Source organism: Molossus molossus, unplaced genomic scaffold, assembly GCF_014108415.1.
Source record: "Molossus molossus isolate mMolMol1 unplaced genomic scaffold, mMolMol1.p scaffold_m16_p_5, whole genome shotgun sequence".
Lineage (NCBI taxonomy): Eukaryota > Metazoa > Chordata > Mammalia > Chiroptera > Molossidae > Molossus > Molossus molossus.
The window spans coordinates 113,049,641-113,056,372 of record NW_023425388.1 but is presented as its reverse complement, the minus strand read 5'-3'; positions in this window follow the sequence as shown (position 1 = coordinate 113,056,372).

Genomic DNA, 6,732 nt, shown 5'->3' with positions numbered 1-6,732 from the left:
ACTGATAGCTGTCAGAGGGTGGGGGAGGGGAGACTGGATGAAAGAAGGTGAAGGGACTATCCAAAGTCAATGTATGCATAACTCATAGGCAACAAAGGGGCATTGTGTTGACAAGAGGCAAGGGGGTGCAATAGCTGGGTGACAGTGGAAAAAGGGGGTATGAGAACATCTGTAGGGTTGGGGATTTGGTAGATGAACAAAATGTGACCTTGAGGTGTGCATTCTCATGGTCTGGCTAGCTGAGGACAAAGTATGCATGAAGGGCTGGAAAACCGCTCAAGGGACTGAATATATTTGTTAGGAATCTCGACTGAAAAGAGCAAGGTGCAGCTGGAACAGGAGGAATGCTGGGCTTGGCTGGAAGGTGAGCAGAGATGCTATCTCAGGAACATCATTACCTAAAACACAGTGTAACCCAGGGAACTGCTAAGAAAATAAATCGAGCTGCATTTAGAGCTTGGACACATTTGCTCCTTGTGATGTTCCCCCTCACTCTCAGCCGTGTCTGCTTGTAGTTCATTGCATTACAACAACCCCAGGCAGGCCAAGAGTCCGCAAGTAGTGACAATGACTCAAATACGCCACGACGTGATCCCAAGTGATCAGCAACCTAAGAGTATAAGAAAGAAAATTAGTGATGTGGCTCAAAAGTAAAAGTACATTCAAATTATCTTGAGTCAGCAGCGCCTGGCTTGGGACAGCTGCCCCAAAGGAGGGGCTTTCCAGTAAGACAGCATGGGGTCGGGACTTTCTAAAGATCAGCGACTTTATGCACAAGTCTTACAACAGCTGCTGAAAGCAGCCCAATGCTCCCCATCGAAGTGAATCGGACACTCTTGCAGCTTCTGAGGGATGTACAGGCGTTCTGCCCATGATTCCCTAAGGAGGGCACGTTGGTTCTCACATGTGGTTCAAAGTGAGGAAAACTTTAAGGGTGCATAAGGATTTGGGGTATAATCTTTCCACCTCCACCCTTCTTTTATGGTGACTGGTATTTACAGCATTGCAGCCGCTAACTAAGGAAATCAGTCCTGGTATCAAGGTGGCTCCAAACTCCCCTTCAGAAGAGACTCTGGAACCGACCGCCCCTCCATTGTCATCAAAGGAGGAAGACTTTCCTCCACCCCTTCCCCGTTTTGTGGAGGATCCCTCAGCTTCTGAATACCCAGCTACGGAAGCCTGTCTTAGAGAAGCTATGGAGGCAGGGGATTATGGAGTTTGTCCAGGTATTATTCAGCCAGGTCAGCAACCTGTGCATGAGTCTCTGCCCTCTCAGGTTTTCAAAGAATGCAGGTGGAGCATAATGGAAAATGGTTTGCAGGTTCCTTTACTATAGGAATGTTGGAGGGAGTAGTCGGTAGTTATCAGATGACTCCCTGGGATTGAGCAGCACCCATAAAAACAGTGCTAACCACCGGCCAACATGCCATGTGGAAGTTAGACTATCAGGAAGGAGCCACGCAACAGGCAATGGAGACTCTTGGAGCAGGGATTCATATTGGGCAAGACATGTTACTAGGGCAAGGAAACTATTTAGATCCCCAGGTACATTTAAGGCAAGATGCTAGATTGTTTCTCAGACCTCAGATCTGGCTACTAAGGCTTGGTGAAGGGCTCCAGAGTCTGGAGAAAGGATAGGCTCTTCTGCTACAGTTAGGCAAGAAGCACAGGAATCTTATGTGTCATTCATAAGTCAGTTGCAAGCAGCAGTAAGTAGACAGGTTGCTAATACAGTAGCAGCAGATACATTGTTATTATAACTAGCCTATGAGTATGCTAATGCAGATTGTCAGGCTATACTTGCTCCTTTGAAGGGAAAGACCTCAATGGTAGGTAAAGGGTTAATAATGATTTAACAACATTAAACTCCATTCTGACCAGTTATTCCTGCACGTAAACACCTGAGCTGTTTTCTAAATATCCTGGGACTGACACCCAGAGGAACCATAAAGATAAGGGGTTAAAGATGGCCTTGGGAAACTTGGAGGGACCATAAAAAAGTAGGAAATTAATGATGGCCCTGACCTCTGCTGGGGCAGACTCCTTACCTCGGAGACAACTTGTATCAGCCTCCCACCACCAGTTACGCGGTGCCAAGAGAATGTGGGTTATTTTTTTAATGTAGTTTTTTTTTAAGTTTCTGTAGTTTGGGCCTATAAAAACCAGAGAACAAAGAGATTTCAATGCTGAGCTCAAATTTGCGACTCAGTCCGCCTGCATCCAGGCACTTGCAATAAAGCCATTTGGCTCTGCATTGGCCTTGCACTGTGGATGTGATCTCCACAGGCTCAGACCTTTTAGTAGGGGAATATATAAAAGCAGGTCAGAATATAGGGACAGGAGCACATTGGTGCAGAGCATTAGCTGCTGCTCTTGGAATGTTGCAGATTGGAGGATTCAAGAAAGGGCAACAAGGGTCCACGTTATGCTTCAGTTGTGGTGAGCCAGCACATTTTCAGAAGGAATGCATAAAAGGAGAGGTCAGAACCAGTGGTTCTCCTACTAAGTCTTGTCCTCGGTGTGGCAAAGGGCGCATTGGGCCAATCAGTGCAAGTCTAAATTGGAGAAAATTGGGAATCCTTTGTCAGGAATTGGGAAGGGGTCTGTGAGGCTTGGCGCCCTGGGTCCCCCAGCCTCAGGCTTTTCTCAGCCAATCAAGGGGAGGGTTGGAGACCTCCAAGCATCAACAGCAGGAAGTGGCTGCCTGGACCTTATTACTACCACAGAATTAACCCTTAAGGAGTCTGATGTTACTTATCTAGCTCCTACTGGAGTTTATGGCCCCTTGCCACAGGGAAAGATGGGTTTACTAACTGGGTGCAATATTTTAACAATGAAAGGAATTCAAGTGATGCAAGGGGTAATTGACTCAGATTACGAAGGAGAGATTAAAGTGTTGCTCAAGGCAGTGGGCTTTCATGTATTAACACCGGAACCCAAATAGCTCATCTCTTTTTTGTTACCATCTAGGTCCCGGAGCTGACACTACAGCAGAAGAAATGCAAGGTTTGGGAGTACTGATCAGTCTGATGCTTTTTACATGGCTTCTATTAACACCAGAAGCCCTTGCTCTCCGTTAAAATACAAGGATAGCTGTTTTTAGGATTAGTGGATGCAGGGACAGACATTTCTATTATAACAGCTAGAGAATGGTCTAAGAAATGGCCTGAATCCCCAGTACCCCTGTTAGGAACAGGAGTGGGAGGAACTCAAGCTCTTCAACAAAATATTTACTCCCTTTCTTATATAGATCCAGATGGACAAAACTGGTGGATTCATCCTATGTCATGGAGTCTCCCCTAAATTTGTGGGGAAGGGATCTACTCTCTCAATGGGCAATGATTATTCAAGCTCAGCCTTTTGGCTAGGGGTCACTAGTAAAATTCCCCTCCTTTCATTGGCCTTGAAAACAACAGAGCTGGTATGGGTTGACCAGTGGCCCGTAAAAGGGGAAAAATTACAACAAGCAAACAAATTGGTAAAAGTGCAGTTGGAAGAAGGTCATATAGAACCTTTAGTCAGTCCCTGGAACACCCCTTTTTTTGTCATTCTTAAAAAAGGTGGCGAGTGGAGATTACTGCATGATTTGAGGGCAATCAATGCTATTATAAACCATGGGAATGTTACAGCCTGGGCTCCCCAATCCTATAATGATTCCTGAAAAATGGCCAGTAATTGCTGTAGATCTTAAGGATTGTTTTTTGACAGTCCCCTTAGTCCTTACAGATAGAGAGAAATTCACTTTTTCTGTTCCCTCCACTAACAATGGCAAACCAATGCAATGATTTCAATGGAAGGTACTACCCCAAGGGATGATGACTAGTCCAACAATTTGTCAAAACTATGTCCATCATGCTATTGATCCAGTAAGGAAACAATGTCCCGCCATTTATCTATACCATTATATGGATGACATTTTGTTAGCTACATCTACCCTGGCAGAATTGAATCAGGCCTATGTAATGCTTCAGGAGACTTTGAAGGAGGCAGGATTACACATTGCTCGAGACAAGGTACTGTAATTAGAACCTTGGTGATATATTTAAGGTGGATACTAGGGGCAAAAACTATTCGCCCCCAGAAACTTACCATTCCAGTGAAAGTGACAACTTTAAATGAATTACAAAAATTATTGGGAGCCATTAGTTGGCTTCCACCTATGCTTGGTATCACTACTCAACAGTTAACTCATTTATTTAATACTCTCAAGGGTGATCCAACACAAGACTTCACCTAGAACTCTATCTATAGAGGTGCAGCAAGAACTTAGAGAAATAACCACTAAAATACAAATCCAACAAGCTCATCCTCGATCATTAAAGGACCCTATTCAGCTATTTGTATATCCAACTGTGCCATACCCTACAGCATTAAGAGGACAATTAACTCCTGAAGTAAAATATCTTGAATGGATCTTTCTCCCAGCTACCCTATCTAAAATAATAATTCCATTTATCAAACAATTGGCAAATATAATAGCCAAAGGTAGAAAAAGAACCCAAGAACTAACAGGGTATGACCCTCAGATTCTACATTTATCTCTTACTCAGGAACAATTCACCATTTTTTTTCTTTTTGTTAATTAATTTTTGTTACAGATGTTTCTCCTTTTTCCCCTACTGATTCCCCCTCTCCTCCCTGCCCTATCCCCAGCTTTGTTGTCCATGTCCATTGTTCATGCACACATGTATATAAGTTCTGTGGTTTATCTCTCCCCCACCACCCCTTCCTCTGGGGATTGTCAGTCTGTACCCCACTCCCACATCTCTGGGACTACCCCATTCCTCAGACTGTTTTGTTCATTATATTCCACAAATAAGTTAGATCATATGATACTTGTCTTTCTCTGTTAGGATTGTTTCACTTAGGATGATACTTTCCAGGTCCCTCTATGTAGTCTCAAAGGATAAGAGATCTTTCTTTCTTATAACTGCATAGTACTCCATTGTGCATATGTACCACAGCTTTTTTATCCATTTGTCTACTGATGGACACTTGGGCTGTTCCCAGATCTTAGCTATTGTAAATAGTGCTGCTACAAACATGGGGGTACATATATTCTTTCTGATTTGTGTTTCAGGCTTCTTAGGGTATATTCCTAAAAGTGGGATCACTAGTTCAGGTGGAAGTTCAATTTTTAATTTTTTGAGGTAACACCATATTGTTTTCCATAGTGGCTGCACCAGTCTGCATTCCCCCCAGCAGTGTACTAGAGTCCCCTTTTCTCCACACCCTCGCCAACACTTGTTGTTTGATGATTTGTTGATGGTGGCCATTCTGACAGGTGTGAGGTGATACCTCACAACTTAAAGAACTAGAGAGCAAACAAAAAGAAAACCCCAGAGCAAGTAGAAGGAAGAAAATAGTAAAGATCAGAGCAGAAATAAACAACATAGAGTCCAAAAATACAATTCAAAGGATCAATGAAACAAAGAGCTGGTTTTTCAAAAAGATAAACAAGATTGATGGACCCTTAGCTAGACTCACCAAGAAACAAAGAGAGAGAACCCAAATACACAAAATCAGAAATGAAAGAGGAGAAGTAACAACTGACAACACAGAAATACAAAAGATCGTTAACAACTACTATGAACAATTATATGGCAACAAATTCGACAATCTAAGTGAAATGGACAAATTTCTAGAAACACATAGTCTCCCAAAACTGAACCAGGAAGAGATAGAAACTTGAACAGACCAATAACAACAGAAGAAATTGAAGATGTAATCAAGACTCTCCCAGCAAACAAAAGCCCAGGCCCAGATGGCTTCATGGGGGAGTTTTACTGAACATTCAAAGAAGAACTAATACCCATTCTCCTCAAACTATTTCAAAAAATTCAAGAAGAAGAAAGACTTCCAAACTCGTTTTATGAAGCCAGCATAACTCTAATTCCAAAACCAGAAAAATACACTACAAAGAAAAAAAAACTACAGGCCAATATCCCTGATGAACATAGATGCCAAAATCTTGAACAAAATACTAGCAAATTGAATCCAGCAATACACCAAAAAATTATCCATCCCAGGGATGCAAGGCTGGTACAATATTCGCAAATCAATAAACGTGATACACCACATAAATAAAATGAAGAATTAAAACCACATGATAATATCAATAGATGCCGAAAAAGCCTTTGACAAAATCCAGCATCCATTTCTGATAAAAACGCTCAGCAATGTGGGAATAGAGGGATCATATCTAGACATAATAGAGGCCATATATGAAAGACCTACAGCCAACATCATACTCAATGGGCAAAAACTAAAAGTATTTTCCTTAAGGACAGGAACAAGGCAAGGATGCCCACTTTCGCCACTCTTATTTAACATAGTACTGAAGTCTTAGCCACAGCAATCAGACAGGAAGAAAAAATAAAAGGGATCCAAATTGGAAAGGAGGAAGTGAAACTGTCATTATTTGCAGATGACATGATACTATACGTAGAAAACCCCAAAGACTCCATCAAAAATTTACTAGACTTAATAAATGAATTTGGTAAAGTAGCAGGATACAAAATTAACATCAAGAAATCGATGGCATTCTTATACACCAATGATGAACTCACAGAAAGAGAAACTAAGAAAACAATCCCATTTACTATTGCGACAAAAAATTAAGATACGTAGGAATAAACTTAACCAAAGAAATAAAGGACCTATTCGCAGAAAACTACAGGACATTGAAAAAAGAAATAGAGGATGATGCTAAAAAGCGGAAGCACATACCCT